Raw genomic sequence first — 20,083 nt, 5'->3', positions numbered from 1 at the left:
TTAATATATATACACGTGGACTATACATTGTTGCAGCGTGGTCATTTAACCCTGTATGTCACCTTTTGATACAGGAACTAATTAAGCAAGTAAAACCATACAATTGCTAATACAGTACGGAATCGATTGGTATGAGACAATCAGTAGATAGATCATAGATGCAGTTCATATGACAAGTACTGTTATTCATAACGTTCAATAGTAACACATAATCACATAGTGGGAGAGTTCCGCTATATAAAGATAGCAGTGGTTACAGAAGGAATCGAACAACAGTTATTATAAACAAGTATCCAACTAACGTTGTTTCTCACATCCTATAGCCATGTACATTAAAGAACCCGGAGGGGGCAGGCTGGCGGCTAAGTGAGAAGACAGGCGAGGTGGGGGGGCGGTTGGGGGGGAGGGGAGAGAAAAACAAAAGGGGGGGGAAGGGGAGGGAGGAAGGTATAGGAGGCAGGGGGGGAAGGACGGGAGAAAACGGGGGAGAAGAGGGGGGGGCAGGGAAGGGGGAGGGATGGGGATAGGGACATATGGCAAGCATAGTTGGAGGAGTGGTTAGGAGGGTTAGTCGCATGATTCAGGTGGTGACAGTGCTGTTCCACTCGTCAATTGTATTGAGGCCATTGTTAACCGAGTCACAAATGGTCATCCATTTGCACTAAGCTTTGTTGAGTAGGGATGTAATATTCCCTCCACGGATCAGTACGGTGGGTTTCTCCACCACTTGCCACAGAATGTCTGTATCTAGGTGTCCCAATTCTAGATAGTGTGCCACTAGAGGTGCTGTCAGTGTTTTACAATTGATCCTGCTTTTGTGCTGGATGATGCGATCTTTAATCATCTGCGTCGTTTGGCCGATGTAGAGGAGCTCGCAAGGGCATTTGATCGCATTGATGAAATTTTGCGATCTGCAGTTCGTGTGATGTTTCTATGTATGTGAGCGCTCTTTGTGTTGAATTCTTTTGTATTGAGGGTCAAGATGCAAACGCTGCAATTTTGGCATTTGTAGTGTCCCACAATCGGATCAAGGCCCCATGCTGCTGTTATTGTATTCTTCTTTTCCATGGAGGGGGTGCGGGATGTCTGGGACTCTGACGCACTTGCTGTGGCGCTGCCCGAAATTAGAACGCTATTGGAAGATGGTGCTTGACAAGTTAGACAGTGCGTTCAAGATAACATTGCCCCGGCTCCCGGAAACGTGATATACTGTATATGGTAATTAATCAGCAGGGAGGGATGAGGAATTGAGGTGTCCGTTTCTTTCCCCAGGGTGAGTATGAAATTAATCAAAGGGGAAACAGATGGCAACGACCATACTACCCCGGCATTATAGTACCATATTATCAACCATTTGTCCCACAATATGGAGGGTGGATGGACCCATTCAATCAAGGGATGCAACAGATGCCCCAAATGGGAGATCAACAAATGTCAGGACAGCAAAATCCACACCAACAGGAGCAGCCTTTTTTATCCAGGGGCCGAAACCAATCCTGAGGCAGAAAAAAGTCCTTAACCTGGCAAGACCAACAGAGGAATGTACAGACCCGGAGTATGGCAGCAGCACAACCATCAACCAGCAAGACCAATCTCTGATAGTCAACCTTTCAGACAAAGAATTATCTGAGGACCAAATCACAATTCTGAATAGAGGATTAGGATATGTACCGACCCCACAACTAGATACCTTCAAACTCAAATGCGAGTTAGCCAAGTTCTGCAGAGCACTGAAACTGAAAGCATACTTCTCAAATAACACTGCTTCAATACAAAAAGGAGACACCACATTGAGAAGGAAGTCTACGTTTAACCCTCCTATATGCAGCGTCCCCCCTGAACTACAGACATTTGAACAAGCACTGTTGAAGGGTGTGGACAACATGGAAAGGAACAAGAAAAAATCCTTTCAAAACTTAAGCAAAAAGGAACGATTGGCAATAGAGGCTCTGCAATCAAATGAAGAAATAGTGATAAAACCTGCTGACAAGGGAGGAGGCACAGTAATTCTAAGTAAGACTGGTTACAACCAACAATGCCTCGCCCTGTTGTCAGACACTAGATTCTATAAAAGGGTCATTGTAGACCCAACGGAGAGACTCCAAAATACCATATCAATTATGGTTTATGAAGCAGAGACCAAAATGTGGATATCGAAAAAAGAAGCTGAATATTTAGTTGCAAAAGCACCTAAAATTCCCTACTTTTATTCGCTTCCCAAAACCCATAAAAATAGGTCCCCCCCACCAGGACGACCCATAGTTTCCGGTATAGGGTCAGTCCTAGAGCCACTGTCTAAATTTGCAGATGAGTATCTAAAGCCTCTAGTCCAGAAAACACAAACGCACCTGAAAGATACCCGGGACCTGCTAATACAGATCTCAGATAAACTTTTGATCCTGACACAATGCTCTTGGTTGGCTTAGACGTGGAATCATTGTATACCAGTCGACCTCAACATGAGACGATCCAGATGTTGGAAGATGTCCTTTACATGGAAGACTGGCAACACAACACCCCCAGACACTTCATCCTAGAGTTCTGTAAATTGGCACTAAAAGATGTTTTTTTTAATACAACGACAAACTGTACCTCCAAACCCATGGCACCTCCATGGGCAGTGCCTTTGCGCCTTCAGTGGCAGGGTTATATGTAAGTCCCTTCGAAAGCCAACATGTTCTAAATGAATCAAACCCATTCTCTTCCAGTATTATATACTGGAAAAGATATATTGATGACATTCTTTTAATTTGGAACATTGAACATGACCTGGAACTGTTCATGGTTTGGTTGAACAGGCTAGATCCTTGGCTAAAGTTTACCTACACAGCCAATAACGCACGACTAGACTTTCTAGACCTGACAATTTTTTCAGAAAACAACATCTTACAAACCAAAACCTATACCAAGCCAACGGCCAAGAACAGCCTATTATCATACAAAAGCTATCACCCAAAGCCACTCAGAGACAATCTCCCATACAGCCAATTTTTACGGCTCAAAAGAAACTGTAGCAAAGATGAAGACTATAAGATTCAAGCCCAAGAACTGAGCGAAAAATTAAAGAATAGAGATTACACCGAGAAAACAATCAAGAGATGCAGAAAAAGAGCTAATAATCAACCGAGAGAGTGTCTCCTGCAAATCCACCCAAAAGCACAAATACAAGACCTAACAACCTGCGTAACAACCTTCTGCCCATCCACCTACGATGTACAGAAAATGGTAAATAAAAATTGCATATATTGAACACTGGGAAATTCGATTGGCCTAAACCAAGATTTGCCAATCAAAGAACAAAAAACCTGAAAGACGTATTGGTGCACACACGACCTTCAAAGGAACAACCATTGGCCATAACAAGAGATGTCACGATGACACCTGTAACAGGGCATTACCCTTGTGGCACATGTGTAGCATGCAAAACAACCACAGCATCTAAAACATTACAATTATCAGAGACCTTAATGTGGACACAGAGGCAGCATACAAATTGCAATTCCTCTCATGTCATCTACATGGTAAGCTGCCCTTGTAAAAAGAAATACATAGGGATGACTTGTCGCAAAGTAAAAATAAGATTTGGCGAACATAAAAGTAACATTAGACTGAAAAAGAACACCACAAAATTATGTTCTCATTTCGTAGAATTGAACCACTCTTGCGACGACCTCCACTGGACGGTGATTGAAATGCTAACAGATAAGTCCCAAAATTCTGAGAAAATACTATACGAAAAGGAACAGAGGTGGGTGAATCGACTTCAGACCCACGAACAAGGTCTTAATGATACTGTCCCATGGCACCATTTTTGCGAAATAATAACATTTGCTGCCCATATCAATATCTCGTAGAATCTTACATCAAGCCATGCCTGAGAAAAAACATTATAAGATAAATAAACGTTCCTATATTCTCACTCTGAAAATATAAAAGGTCTTGTGGTATTAATTTGTCAAAAAAGAACTCTGTCTGCAAGTTAATAGTTAAAGAGAAGCGTAAAGTTTTTCAACAAAAAAAGAGAGTTTCCAATCAAGTATCCAGCAAGGCCCCTTTAAATCTGAGCTCAGAGCACACACCCGGCATCCGGGGGCAGAGTCAGCACAAGTCCGACAAGAGTTTGCCACGCGGGTAATGGCGGAACTGAGATATTCCATGAAGAAGCCGGTAAGACGCGATAGCGGCGATTTTAATGATCTGGCCCCCTCTTTCCATCAGCTCTGCGCTAAATATAGCGGAATTCCCCTGATGGACAATTGAGTTCTACAAATCCAGGTAGGACGGATTCCTTTTTGTTGTTTAAATTTCATTCTAAGGCTACCGGCAAGACATTCGTTTCACTTATTTAGACAGAAAATATTAATATACTAAGCATGAGTAACCTCAAGGGGCACAGGTATATCCGCATATAAGTGGTACAAGAACTAGTCACTCAACTAGTATTTATGTTCAATGTCTCTAAAAAGATACTTTTCTTACGAGCCACTGTTTGTGAGGAAATGTTTTGTAGTCATTTATTAGAATCAACCCAAATATATCAAAATTATCGTTTAGTATTCATTGTTGCAGCGTGTTCGTCTACTGCGCCTAATACCTAGAAGTGAAAACCATTTTGGGTATTCTGGACATAGTGGATAAATAGCACTAAAAAACAAGCGATAATAGCATGACAAACAACATACCGCCACACAAAATAGATTACCAGATTACAAAGTGTGTACCCCAAAAAAAGATTAATATCTTTGGTTTACACACAGCACGTCTACCTTAATCCTATACATAATATACCTTCCATTGAAAAAACTTGTAAGAAAACGCTTACTCTTAAGAAGATGGCATTTTCCTCTTCCTTTTTCCCCCCCAGCGCTTAATGACCCAGCAACCATACAATCTAAATGAAATTTGTGTACTGTTGCATGTCTCTCTCTTTTTTATTACAGAATCTGAAGAGCTGGTTTACCTAACCAAATGTCATAAAACGACCATTTGAAAAATACTACACAAGTCTTGTGAGTAGAAATTTCATGTATCGTTAGTCCTGACGAAAGCTCCACAGACCCCCAGGGCCAAAGGAGCTGAAACATGTCGACAATTCTATTATAATACTCCCAGATCTAGTAACTTGATCTTTCAGAAGTACCAGCATATTTTATAATAGCGGAATCTCACCCCTTATTAAAAATCTAGGTGTTTTTCCCCTTTTTAACAATTTTTTCGTTTTTTCAAGAATTTAGGTTTAACACTTTTTGTGGGGGAAACCCTCTATCTCTGGACACTGCACTCTAGAACAGAGGTGCCTCTGGATGAGGCTGGCAACCAACACAATTTGGAACACCCTATGATAATTGCCACAACTTCAATGTGGGGCGGATGAAACATATATACCGCATTCCAAACAACATTGAGTTTTTGAGGGTATTCTAACTATTTTCCTAACCAATGGTTTAGAACTGCTACAAGTGTCCTTTTTCATACTGTATATGGTGTCTGTGTGATTTACCATATATTGGACAGACTCAACATCCAATTGAAGCACAAATTGGACAACATCGGAGTCGCATACGAAGTTCGGTGGAGAATGCCCCTTTGGTGTCCCATTACAAAGAGAAAAATCATTCAGCAGAAGATTTCCGATGGCAAGTGATTGACATTGGATATATCCCGGAAAGAGGCGGTGATATTTCCCAAATCCTACAAAGTCATGAGTGCCACTGGATAGATAGAATCAACTCCATTGATGAAGGTTTAAACACTGCGGAGGAATGGCGCGGCTAGGTATCTACTTTAGTTTAAGACATGCTAAAGTTCTCTGACATTACCACGCCCTGAACCAAATAGATAACCTTATGTAAAATCGGGATAAATTGCTGTATGCATAACATCCAAATGTGCAACCTTTTCCTACTTATATATAATTGAATACATTGCTGAATATATTGCTGTTTGCCAAAGGAACAAGTGATATTCTATTGGATAGATACAGGAATATACTATGTAACTATGCACCTGTGAATGTTTGGACAATGGCTTTATGCCTCTCAACTCTACCTTGTATACTGAATATCAAAAAGGAAACAATGTTGCCTGCACTATGGCTTTCGCAATAATGGGTAAAATGAGTATACTGGATTAACAAGCAATACCCACGAAGAATGTGACCCAAACATATGGGCAGGGCGTTTTGAGAAAACAGAATGATTTGCTTAAATATCTACATGAGGTTTTATCTATGGGAACGCTGTGAACAAAAACATTTATACATACTGACCTATGAACTATGGCCTAGGGCAGCAACACGATCTGTTGAGAGGTTCATGACAGATAATGACAGAAAATGACTGCTCAGGGTCTACATATAGTAGCCTGGCAGACACATTGAACCATATTACGAAAATATGTATGCCCTGTTTAGGCCAACGCACAATATGCATACACTTCCACCATCCGTTCAAAATCTTTACATAAAAACCTAGCCACACACACCCTTGATCATGACATACATGTAAGCACACATTGACCCATGGAATTCTGCCCCTGGACATCAACAGGATCTGCTAGCCAAAGCCATGACTGGTATTGATTGCTCACGCCGAAGAAAAACCCCTGAGTCTGTTTTCTAAACTGACAGAAACACAAACTTACTTTAATAATACTCCCCATAATATGGAACATGTGCTTCTCAGTTCACAGAATTACATACCACATCCATTTACACTACAATAACGCCTTAATACCTACAACGAATACCAATTTTCCGTAGATGAAAACTACCGGCAGATCACGTCATACGTGATTGCCTTTAGCTGCTGCACGCGTCGGGCGCCGTGCACGCTACCGGGAGATCGGGTTCTGACTGGTTTGGAGATGACTATATAGTAAATGCAAAACACTGCCGCGGTGTCATTGCACCGACAGGTACCGACGCAAACGGTCCGGTTGCTGGCAGTCCCCCTTCATCTTCCACAAGGTATATGAATAATTCTGCGCCTCATATCCCCCGCACAAGTAATTACGATTCGTCCAAACAGGATATTACCCTCACTTCACTCGTAATGCAGGAGTTTTAGCTTTATTTTTAAACTTTTCAGGCGTCCTAGTTCGGCCCCCAACCCCCGAGCACTTAATTACTATCCGTCCTTCAGGACGAAATCCTTTAGCTCACTTGTAATGCGGAGAGCCATTCGTTTAGACTTTTTAGTCACACACCCAAGGAATAATCACAATGCGGGGACTATAATTGATTATTACAGGCGTTTTAGAATGCACCAATGTAGCCTAACTATACAGAGCACCTTTACATTAAAGAGCCTCGTTGATACATTGTAATATAAGTATGAATGAAAACATTAACAGACACTCAATGTTAGTATCCTAAGTTATCCTGCACACTATTGCATAATTTTTAAATGGGGCTGATATTAACGTGATAACCAGATGATCCATAGCACTAATGGATAATCAAAGGATCAGGAGCACAAATAGGCTCACCTTAATTAGGAAGTTCGTTCAACACCTATTATACTACCTACATCATCCCAATGTGGAGAATTGAACTAAATAGAATTGTTTTCCCCACCGTAGAGAAATTGCAAAGCATACGACAACTGCGATTGATTCACCTGCACTGAATATAACAAGGACTCCCAGCAGTATAATACAGAGACCAGCCATTGAGCTTCCATGAATTGCTGAAACCCACATAGTCTTTAGGGGTATGTGACATAGAAAAATATGTCCAAAATACTAACACTGCTTGCCTTGTCCTGTCTTGACTATTTTGGCTCGCCCCTTAATACAATCCATATGATTTTGACTTTTTTCCAAACAGAACCCGGTCGGGTTTCCTAGTGAGTAAACATATTGTATATTCACCGGCACATGGTTTTTCACTCACAGCACTTATACTCTAGCAATTCGACAACCAGGTATCTCTTCCAGCACACTTGAATAATTATTATTATCCATTGCCGACTCAATAATTGGACTGGCAAAACTAAACACACAATTTTCATCATTTTTTTAGATGTCCCACTAAATTGTAGGTCCTGAAGAGACCCTACATCCATATTAGGGTCGAAGCGCCGTCGACAACTAAGAAAAGTGAACTACTGAAACTGACATTCTATAATCACATAGATGTTATGTATTGTGAAAAATGAGAGTGGTCGCTTTTTTGGATACAAAAAATCTTTATTTTGAAACCTTGTCACATACTGTGTCACAAACACCAATTCTATGTCTTTTGGGTTCATAATTTCACTTGGGACACATTACACAATTGTAAATAACCTTTGATATTTAGTGTAATAATTACTTTCAATGTATATTTAAATTTAAATACAGTTTCTTTTGGAAAACGCTAATCTGTGTTTTTGGCCTGTTTTTTCTATTTGACATCTCACCTTAACCCTGCCTACACATGCGAATTTTCGCCTTGTCTTGATCATATTGATAAGTATCTATTCCACAGGAGCCATTGTTTTTCTTATAATACTTAATTACCCAGGCTTTGCTGTGAGAAGGGTTCCCTTGTTTTTCATTTACTCCAGATTGTATTGGCAGCGCTGCAACCTTCACCCGTGCCCTTCCACCCACTTGAGATAAGACATTGTACAAGCCAACAGGGGCAATATTTTTAATGGGAATGCGATACCCAAACAGAGTTATTTAGGGAACTCGAGTCTTGGCAAAACAGTGTAACTACTACTACCAGAATGCCCTGCTTGCTGACGCCCATTGGGGTGGGACTTTTACTTCAATAAAGCATGTTCCTATCAAAATCGCTGCCTCTGCATTCTCTGATAGCCAGTGATCAAGAGCGATACAGCGCTCGAAAAGGTTTCACAGTATTTTACAATGGGAGAACGTGCTGGAGATGTGGCGGCTTCTACCGGGGGCCGAGTGCTGTAACTCCTTTTCGTGTAATGTCTCCACTTGGGCAACCTTTTTTTTTATGTTAGAGCGACCGGCTTGGTCGCGGAGATGTCCCGCCGCCTGCTTGGAGGATCTTGGGTGCTCGCATCCGCGTGCACCTCCGGGAGTTGAGGGGGCCTGACCTCCGGATTGTATTGGCAGGCGCTGCAACCTTCACCCGTGCCCTTCCACCCACTTAGGATAAGACATTGTACAAACCCACAGGGGCAATATTTTTAATGAGAATGCAATACCCAAACAGGGTTATTTAAGGAACTCGAGTCTTGGCAAAACAGTGAAACTACTACTACCAGAATGCCCTGCTTTGTGACGCCCATTGGGGCGGGACTTTTACTTCAATAAAGCATGTTCCTATCAAAATCGCTGCCTTTGTATTCTCTGATAGCCAGTGATCAAGAGAGATATAGCGCTCGAAACGTGTTTGGCAGTATTTTACAAGGGGAGAACGTGCTGGAGATGTGGCGGCTTCTACCGGGGGCCGAGTGCTGTAACCCCTCATCGTGTGATATCTCCACTTGGGCAACCTTCTTTTTATATATATATATATATATATATATATATATTGTAGCTCCTTTTTACGTCAGAAACCGGGTCACTCGCAGACGGGTGCCTCTTCGTGGTGACGCACCACGTTACAGACTGCAGCTCCAAATCTCTCGTAGTATCAGAAAGAATTTCGGCACTCATAAGGGAAGTGTTCACGCTAGTTTATTTTGTGAAAACACTCAGCAGACAAACGCGTTTCGGGTTTCCTTCGTCAGTGTCTACCATTGACACGGAGGAAACGGAAATAAAAGCATTTCATTATTTTTGGCATGTCTATAGAAAGAGGACTTTCGTAAATCCCCGTGAGGAAATCATTTGCTCAGTATATTACTTTTTCTATAACATATTGAAAAACATGATAAGTGGCTATATGTATGTAATCCATTGAACGTTTACATACCACATTTTCAAATAATTATTAAATAAATTATTTCCGAAAATTATTTACAATATATGTACAATTTGTATTTTGCCATTAATCATGTTGCAATTACTATCAAGCCGTGGATCGGCAATGCTCACGGGGTTTTTTTTCAAAAACAGAAAACATGTTCGACAAATTCCCATTTCAGTACATTTTCAAGGGTCTATGCATTTCCCAAATGAGAAGCTAATTCCTCATTCTTATTCAATCCCAGAGGGGCCTTTGTCTGAAGATCTATAATATAACGGGACTCTAACCTTCTTAGTCTCCGCAATCTGTCTCCACCTCTTGGGTCCCACCTGGGAGGCCAATAGTTTCCTCCATAGGAAGTGTATCTGAAAACATGTCCGTATACATAGACCATTTTCTCTCTCAAAGTGTGTTACAACTTCAGTCCTATATTAGAGACACGAAAGACTTTGTAAATAAAATTGGGAATGCGGACTGTAATCCTTCCTGTATATTAATAACAATGGACATTACAAGCTTATATACAAGCATTAACCATCACCAGGGACTGTCAGCCATCAAGTATTTTCTTGATAAAAGACCAATGAAATTTGCACAACATAGTCAAATGTTGCTAGAATTTATAGAATATTGTTTATTTAACAATATATTCTTGTTCCAAGGGCAACTGTACAGACAAGTCACTGGTACGGCGATGGGAACCTGCTTCGCCCCCAGCTATGCGAATTTATTCGTAGGCTGGTGGGAGGAGCAGGTGACCAGGAGCCCAGGTTTCAAAAAATGGGTTGGGAACCTGAAAGTTTGGTATAGGTACATTGATGACCTTTTTCTAATATGGGAAGGGTCAGTAACTGAGGCAGAAGAGTTTGTGGTGTATTTAAACACCAATGTACTGAATTTGAACTTCACAGCTGATATCAATGCTTCATCTGTAAATTATCTGGATTTGAAAGTAAATTTGAGGGGTACAAAAATAGAAACTGAACTGTTTAGAAAAATAACAGCAGGCAATTCAGTTCTACACGCTGAAAGCAGCCATCCCCCAACCTTGATCAGAAGCATCCCTTATGGAGAGCTTCTGAGAATCAAGAGAAATTGCTCTAAGGACTCTGACTTTGCAAAAGCAGCAAAAGACAGCATCAGTAGGTTCCAAGCGAGAGGCTACAATAAAAATCTCCTAGAAAACACCTTAAAAAGAGTAGAGAAGATACCTAGAGACCAATTGCTAAAAGATAAGATTAAGAAAACTGAACTGAATACAAAAAATGAAGGAAAATTCAGATTAATCACCACTTTCTCGGATGATTCCAATCATCTAAGAAAAATTCTGAAGAGAAGCTGGCATATCTTAAAAACAGATCAGATCATAGGAAAAGAAATTCCTGCATCCCCTCTTATTATATTCAGAAAAGGGAGGTCTATTAGAGATAAAATCGTGCATAGCCACCTTCCTGAAAAAATAGCACCAACAGGGAGAATCAGGGATATGCCAGGATTTTTCCCATGCGGAAAATGCAAAGCCTGCGAAAAGAGCAAAAAGAAAACATCATTTGATATACCTGGGACAAACAAGACAAGAAAAATATCAAAGTTTCTTACCTGTACCACAACCCATGTTGTGTACTGCCTACAGTGTCCGTGCGGACTAAAATACATAGGGAGTACAGTGAAGAATGTCAAACTACGCATATTAGAGCACCAACGTGCTATCATGAATAAAGATTTTAATTATCCCGTAGCAAAGCACTTTGCCCTCAAGCACAACAGCAATAGAGAACTCCTACAGTATTTTGCGTTAGACCATATACCAGTAGACCCAAGAGGTGGAGACAGATTGCGGAGACTAAGAAGGTTAGAGTCCCGTTATATTATAGATCTTCAGACAAAGGCCCCTCTGGGATTGAATAAGAATGAGGAATTAGCTTCTCATTTGGGAAATGCATAGACCCTTGAAAATGTACTGAAATGCGAATTTGTCGAACATGTTTTCTGTTTTTGAAAAAAAAACCCGTGAGCATTGCCGATCCACGGCTTGATAGTAATTGCAACATGATTAATGGCAAAATACAAATTGTACATATATTGTAAATAATTTTCAGAAATAATTTATTTAATAATTATTTGAAAATGTGGTATGTAAACGTTCAATGGATTACATACATATAGCCACTTATCATGTTTTTCAATATGTTATAGAAAAAGTAATATACTGAGCAAATGATTTCCTCACGGGGATTTACGAAAGTCCTCTTTCTATAGACATGCCAAAAATAATGAAATGCTTTTATTTCCGCTTCCTCCGTGTCAATGGTAGACACTGACGAAGGAAACCCGAAACGCGTTTGTCTGCTGAGTGTTTTCATAAAATAAACTAGCGTGAACACTTCCCTAATGAGTGCCGAAATTCTTTCTGATACTACGAGAGATTTGGAGCTGCAATATATATATATATATATATATATCCAACAAAAGCAGGTTAGCCCCAAAGTTGAAGTTAAACCACAAGAAGTTTAATCGGCATTTCAAAATTTGCATCCATTTCACAGCTTGCCAGCAGAGAAACACACAACTGCAGTCTTCGAAGATTAATGTCAGCCTGACGCGTTTCAGGATTTCCTCATCCTTTCATCAGAGGCAAAGTTCAGAGGATGTTAGCAGACAGTTTTAAACAGCGCACATTTGTAGATATTTTAAACACCTGCCTCGGTGGGCGTGTCCTTTCGCAAGGCCTTCTGGTCATTGCAGTGCGCCACATCTTCCCCTCGTGGGGCTGCCTCTAATACCTTCAATTTCGAACTGAAATAATGTTCCAAGTGGAGAGAAGTACCACATCAGGTGCCCTCCGCCTTGCTTTGTAGCTGTGGAATTTATGCCTCAGACAGCACCATCCTGCGTATGGCACTGCCCTCTTCATTCCTGGCTGCAAGCAAAATGATGAGCCTGCAAGGACCCGCTTCCAGGCGGTGGGCTTAACCTCCCGGCTGGGCATCAGCCGTAAATACTTCCAACAAAAGCAGGTTAGCCCCAAAGTTGAAGTTAAACCACAAGAAGTTTAATCGGCATTTCAAAATTTGCATCCATTTCACAGCTTGCCAGCAGAGAAACACACAACTGCAGTCTTCGAAGATTAATGTCAGCCTGACGCGTTTCAGGATTTCCTCATCCTTTCATCAGAGGCAAAGTTCAGAGGATGTTAGCAGACAGTTTTAAACAGCGCACATTTGTAGATATTTTAAACACCTGCCTCGGTGGGCGTGTCCTTTCGCAAGGCCTTCTGGTCATTGCAGTGCGCCACATCTTCCCCTCGTGGGGCTGCCTCTAATACCTTCAATTTCGAACTGAAATAATGTTCCAAGTGGAGAGAAGTACCACACCAGGTGCCCTCCGCCTTGCTTTGTAGCTGTGGAATTTATGCCTCAGACAGCACCATCCTGCGTATGGCACTGCCCTCTTCATTCCTGGCTGCAAGCAAAATGATGAGCCTGCAAGGACCCGCTTCCAGGCGGTGGGCTTAACCTCCCGGCTGGGCATCAGCCGTAAATACTTCCAACAAAAGCAGGTTAGCCCCAAAGTTGAAGTTAAACCACAAGAAGTTTAATCGGCATTTCAAAATTTGCATCCATTTCACAGCTTGCCAGCAGAGAAACACACAACTGCAGTCTTCGAAGATTAATGTCAGCCTGACGCGTTTCAGGATTTCCTCATCCTTTCATCAGAGGCAAAGTTCAGAGGATGTTAGCAGACAGTTTTAAACAGCGCACATTTGTAGATATTTTAAACACCTGCCTCGGTGGGCGTGTCCTTTCGCAAGGCCTTCTGGTCATTGCAGTGCGCCACATCTTCCCCTCATGGGGCTGCCTCTAATACCTTCAATTTCGAACTGAAATAATGTTCCAAGTGGAGAGAAGTACCACACCAGGTGCCCTCCGCCTTGCTTTGTAGCTGTGGAATTTATGCCTCAGACAGCACCATCCTGCGTATGGCACTGCCCTCTTCATTCCTGGCTGCAAGCAAAATGATGAGCCTGCAAGGTCCCGCTTCCAGGCGGTGGGCTTAACCTCCCGGCTGGGCATCAGCCGTAAATACTTCCAACAAAAGCAGGTTAGCCCCAAAGTTGAAGTTAAACCACAAGAAGTTTAATCGGCATTTCAAAATTTGCATCCATTTCACAGCTTGCCAGCAGAGAAACACACAACTGCAGTCTTCGAAGATTAATGTCAGCCTGACGCGTTTCAGGATTTCCTCATCCTTTCATCAGAGGCAAAGTTCAGAGGATGTTAGCAGACAGTTTTAAACAGCGCACATTTGTAGATATTTTAAACACCTGCCTCGGTGGGCGTGTCCTTTCGCAAGGCCTTCTGGTCATTGCAGTGCGCCACATCTTCCCCTCGTGGGGCTGCCTCTAATACCTTCAATTTCGAACTGAAATAATGTTCCAAGTGGAGAGAAGTACCACACCAGGTGCCCTCCGCCTTGCTTTGTAGCTGTGGAATTTATGCCTCAGACAGCACCATCCTGCGTATGGCACTGCCCTCTTCATTCCTGGCTGCAAGCAAAATGATGAGCCTGCAAGGACCCGCTTCCAGGCGGTGGGCTTAACCTCCCGGCTGGGCATCAGCCGTAAATACTTCCAACAAAAGCAGGTTAGCCCCAAAGTTGAAGTTAAACCACAAGAAGTTTAATCGGCATTTCAAAATTTGCATCCATTTCACAGCTTGCCAGCAGAGAAACACACAACTGCAGTCTTCGAAGATTAATGTCAGCCTGACGCGTTTCAGGATTTCCTCATCCTTTCATCAGAGGCAAAGTTCAGAGGATGTTAGCAGACAGTTTTAAACAGCGCACATTTGTAGATATTTTAAACACCTGCCTCGGTGGGCGTGTCCTTTCGCAAGGCCTTCTGGTCATTGCAGTGCGCCACATCTTCCCCTCGTGGGGCTGCCTCTAATACCTTCAATTTCGAACTGAAATAATGTTCCAAGTGGAGAGAAGTACCACACCAGGTGCCCTCCGCCTTGCTTTGTAGCTGTGGAATTTATGCCTCAGACAGCACCATCCTGCGTATGGCACTGCCCTCTTCATTCCTGGCTGCAAGCAAAATGATGAGCCTGCAAGGACCCGCTTCCAGGCGGTGGGCTTAACCTCCCGGCTGGGCATCAGCCGTAAATACTTCCAACAAAAGCAGGTTAGCCCCAAAGTTGAAGTTAAACCACAAGAAGTTTAATCGGCATTTCAAAATTTGCATCCATTTCACAGCTTGCCAGCAGAGAAACACACAACTGCAGTCTTCGAAGATTAATGTCAGCCTGACGCGTTTCAGGATTTCCTCATCCTTTCATCAGAGGCAAAGTTCAGAGGATGTTAGCAGACAGTTTTAAACAGCGCACATTTGTAGATATTTTAAACACCTGCCTCGGTGGGCGTGTCCTTTCGCAAGGCCTTCTGGTCATTGCAGTGCGCCACATCTTCCCCTCGTGGGGCTGCCTCTAATACCTTCAATTTCGAACTGAAATAATGTTCCAAGTGGAGAGAAGTACCACACCAGGTGCCCTCCGCCTTGCTTTGTAGCTGTGGAATTTATGCCTCAGACAGCACCATCCTGCGTATGGCACTGCCCTCTTCATTCCTGGCTGCAAGCAAAATGATGAGCCTGCAAGGACCCGCTTCCAGGCGGTGGGCTTAACCTCCCGGCTGGGCATCAGCCGTAAATACTTCCAACAAAAGCAGGTTAGCCCCAAAGTTGAAGTTAAACCACAAGAAGTTTAATCGGCATTTCAAAATTTGCATCCATTTCACAGCTTGCCAGCAGAGAAACACACAACTGCAGTCTTCGAAGATTAATGTCAGCCTGACGCGTTTCAGGATTTCCTCATCCTTTCATCAGAGGCAAAGTTCAGAGGATGTTAGCAGACAGTTTTAAACAGCGCACATTTGTAGATATTTTAAACACCTGCCTCGGTGGGCGTGTCCTTTCGCAAGGCCTTCTGGTCATTGCAGTGCGCCACATCTTCCCCTCGTGGGGCTGCCTCTAATACCTTCAATTTCGAACTGAAATAATGTTCCAAGTGGAGAGAAGTACCACACCAGGTGCCCTCCGCCTTGCTTTGTAGCTGTGGAATTTATGCCTCAGACAGCACCATCCTGCGTATGGCACTGCCCTCTTCATTCCTGGCTGCAAGCAAAATGATGAGCCTGCAAGGACCCGCTTCCAGGCGGTGGGCTTAACCTCCCGGCTGGGCATCAGCCGTAAATACTTCCAACAAAAGCAGGTTAGCCCCAAAGTTGAAGTTAAACCACAAGAAGTTTAATCGGCATTTCAAAATTTGCATCCATTTCACAGCTTGCCAGCAGAGAAACACACAACTGCAGTCTTCGAAGATTGATGTCAGCCTGACGCGTTTCAGGATTTCCTCATCCTTTCATCAGAGGCAAAGTTCAGAGGATGTTAGCAGACAGTTTTAAACAGCGCACATTTGTAGATATTTTAAACACCTGCCTCGGTGGGCGTGTCCTTTCGCAAGGCCTTCTGGTCATTGCAGTGCGCCACATCTTCCCCTCGTGGGGCTGCCTCTAATACCTTCAATTTCGAACTGAAATAATGTTCCAAGTGGAGAGAAGTACCACACCAGGTGCCCTCCGCCTTGCTTTGTAGCTGTGGAATTTATGCCTCAGACAGCACCATCCTGCGTATGGCACTGCCCTCTTCATTCCTGGCTGCAAGCAAAATGATGAGCCTGCAAGGACCCGCTTCCAGGCGGTGGGCTTAACCTCCCGGCTGGGCATCAGCCGTAAATACTTCCAACAAAAGCAGGTTAGCCCCAAAGTTGAAGTTAAACCACAAGAAGTTTAATCGGCATTTCAAAATTTGCATCCATTTCACAGCTTGCCAGCAGAGAAACACACAACTGCAGTCTTCGAAGATTAATGTCAGCCTGACGCGTTTCAGGATTTCCTCATCCTTTCATCAGAGGCAAAGTTCAGAGGATGTTAGCAGACAGTTTTAAACAGCGCACATTTGTAGATATTTTAAACACCTGCCTCGGTGGGCGTGTCCTTTCGCAAGGCCTTCTGGTCATTGCAGTGCGCCACATCTTCCCCTCGTGGGGCTGCCTCTAATACCTTCAATTTCGAACTGAAATAATGTTCCAAGTGGAGAGAAGTACCACACCAGGTGCCCTCCGCCTTGCTTTGTAGCTGTGGATTTTATGCCTCAGACAGCACCATCCTGCGTATGGCACTGCCCTCTTCATTCCTGGCTGCAAGCAAAATGATGAGCCTGCAAGGACCCGCTTCCAGGCGGTGGGCTTAACCTCCCGGCTGGGCATCAGCCGTAAATACTTCCAACAAAAGCAGGTTAGCCCCAAAGTTGAAGTTAAACCACAAGAAGTTTAATCGGCATTTCAAAATTTGCATCCATTTCACAGCTTGCCAGCAGAGAAACACACAACTGCAGTCTTCGAAGATTAATGTCAGCCTGACGCGTTTCAGGATTTCCTCATCCTTTCATCAGAGGCAAAGTTCAGAGGATGTTAGCAGACAGTTTTAAACAGCGCACATTTGTAGATATTTTAAACACCTGCCTCTGTGGGCGTGTCCTTTCGCAAGGCCTTCTGGTCATTGCAGTGCGCCACATCTTCCCCTCGTGGGGCTGCCTCTAATACCTTCAATTTCGAACTGAAATAATGTTCCAAGTGGAGAGAAGTACCACACCAGGTGCCCTCCGCCTTGCTTTGTAGCTGTGGAATTTATGCCTCAGACAGCACCATCCTGCGTATGGCACTGCCCTCTTCATTCCTGGCTGCAAGCAAAATGATGAGCCTGCAAGGACCCGCTTCCAGGCGGTGGGCTTAACCTCCCGGCTGGGCATCAGCCGTAAATACTTCCAACAAAAGCAGGTTAGCCCCAAAGTTGAAGTTAAACCACAAGAAGTTTAATCGGCATTTCAAAATTTGCATCCATTTCACAGCTTGCCAGCAGAGAAACACACAACTGCAGTCTTCGAAGATTAATGTCAGCCTGACGCGTTTCAGGATTTCCTCATCCTTTCATCAGAGGCAAAGTTCAGAGGATGTTAGCAGACAGTTTTAAACAGCGCACATTTGTAGATATTTTAAACACCTGCCTCGGTGGGCGTGTCCTTTCGCAAGGCCTTCTGGTCATTGCAGTGCGCCACATCTTCCCCTCGTGGGGCTGCCTCTAATACCTTCAATTTCGAACTGAAATAATGTTCCAAGTGGAGAGAAGTACCACACCAGGTGCCCTCCGCCTTGCTTTGTAGCTGTGGAATTTATGCCTCAGACAGCACCATCCTGCATATGGCACTGCCCTCTTCATTCCTGGCTGCAAGCAAAATGATGAGCCTGCAAGGACCCGCTTCCAGGCGGTGGGCTTAACCTCCCGGCTGGGCATCAGCCGTAAATACTTCCAACAAAAGCAGGTTAGCCCCAAAGTTGAAGTTAAACCACAAGAAGTTTAATCGGCATTTCAAAATTTGCATCCATTTCACAGCTTGCCAGCAGAGAAACACACAACTGCAGTCTTCGAAGCCACTTATCATGTTTTTCAATATGTTATAGAAAAAGTAATATACTGAGCAAATGATTTCCTCACGGGGATTTACGAAAGTCCTCTTTCTATAGACATGCCAAAAATAATGAAATGCTTTTATTTCCGCTTCCTCCGTGTCAATGGTAGACACTGACGAAGGAAACCCGAAACGCGTTTGTCTGCTGAGTGTTTTCATAAAATAAACTAGCGTGAACACTTCCCTAATGAGTGCCGAAATTCTTTCTGATACTACGAGAGATTTGGAGCTGCAATATATATATATATATATATATATATATAAATGTACAGGAATTTATATAGCGCAAAAATCACCGAGCGGTTTCTAAGCGCTTGCTTAGGGAACCCGTCCTGGTATTCCCCTGTGAGATAACCCCAGCAGGGTATCCGCAAGGTGAAAGCCAGGCATCCTGCCGCGAGGGGCCGTTGTGGAGATTAAGCAAGCTATTGCCCAGAGTCGCAGAGTGTGAACCCATGAATCGAGTAGGCACCGGAGCGAGAATTGTCGAGTCCATGGACATTTTAGGACTCAAGACCCCGCCGAGCCGGGAATTGAACCCTGGTCCCGGGCTGACCTCTGCTTCCAGGTCTGCCTCCTCTAACCAGTGAGCCACACTTCTCCACTATACATACATATACTCTCCAACTTGTCTCCAATAGTGCTTCGTTGCACTGACAGGTTTGCAGACTACAAAATTACGCCAAGTCAGTCTTCAATTTTCAAAAAGATGATTTATTCCATTGTGGTGCAAGCCATCAGACGCGTTTCGGACATAACGTCCTTGCTCACTGATCTATATATATATATATATATTCACTGAAAAAACCATAGGTTTCACACCAGTTATAGTTAGGAATTAGCATTTAAAAAACCTATTAAATTCACTGAAAAAACCATAGGTTTTACACCAGTTATAGTTAGCTGGAAATTTTTGTAGGAAAGTCAAGGAAGGACACGAAGTAAGTTGAGATCAGAGACGGAGTTTATTAGGTGCTCACGTCTTAAGGTTCAGGCTAGTAATGCCAGTTCAACAGATGTGGTACAATGATAACATTCTCGATGTTTCAAAAGATAACAAGTTGGTACAACAACACGAGCATGTCACGAGCAGTCAGACATGCCTGAACGCTCATGACAGCTCGAGTCAACAAGAATACATTCCCAACACACCTTCCCCCCTTAAAAAAAAAAAAACACATAAAAAAAAACAAGATCAATTCATCACAAAATCATTAAACCTAACAGGTAAGCGATGTGAGCGTAAAGCTCTGGTGTTGTTAAATTCACACACAGCTTGAGGACATTCGCCATTATCACTCATTCTTCCAACATCATAGAAAACATTGCTGTCCGAATCTTCCACCGATTGGAAAGGACCATTAAACAAGGAAACCCTGTTCAAGTTCCAAACCGAACCACCATCAAGCCTGACTGCATTTCTAAAAACTTCAACAACCTTCTTGGGATTTGACCAAACAGGAAAACCCTTACTCACACCCTCTTTCTTTTTAATGCGAACGAGATCGCCCACTTTGATAGAACGACTAGACGTAGGACCCATTCTTTTGACCATATCGCGTTTCATCCTTTCCTTATATGACTGAACCCTGTGTAGAACAGTTTCAAAATCAACTTTATAACAA

The sequence above is a fragment of the Lissotriton helveticus genome, chromosome 8 (genome assembly GCF_964261635.1).
Source record: "Lissotriton helveticus chromosome 8, aLisHel1.1, whole genome shotgun sequence".
In the NCBI taxonomy this organism is placed as follows: domain Eukaryota; kingdom Metazoa; phylum Chordata; class Amphibia; order Caudata; family Salamandridae; genus Lissotriton; species Lissotriton helveticus.
This window is presented reverse-complemented; position numbering follows the sequence as displayed.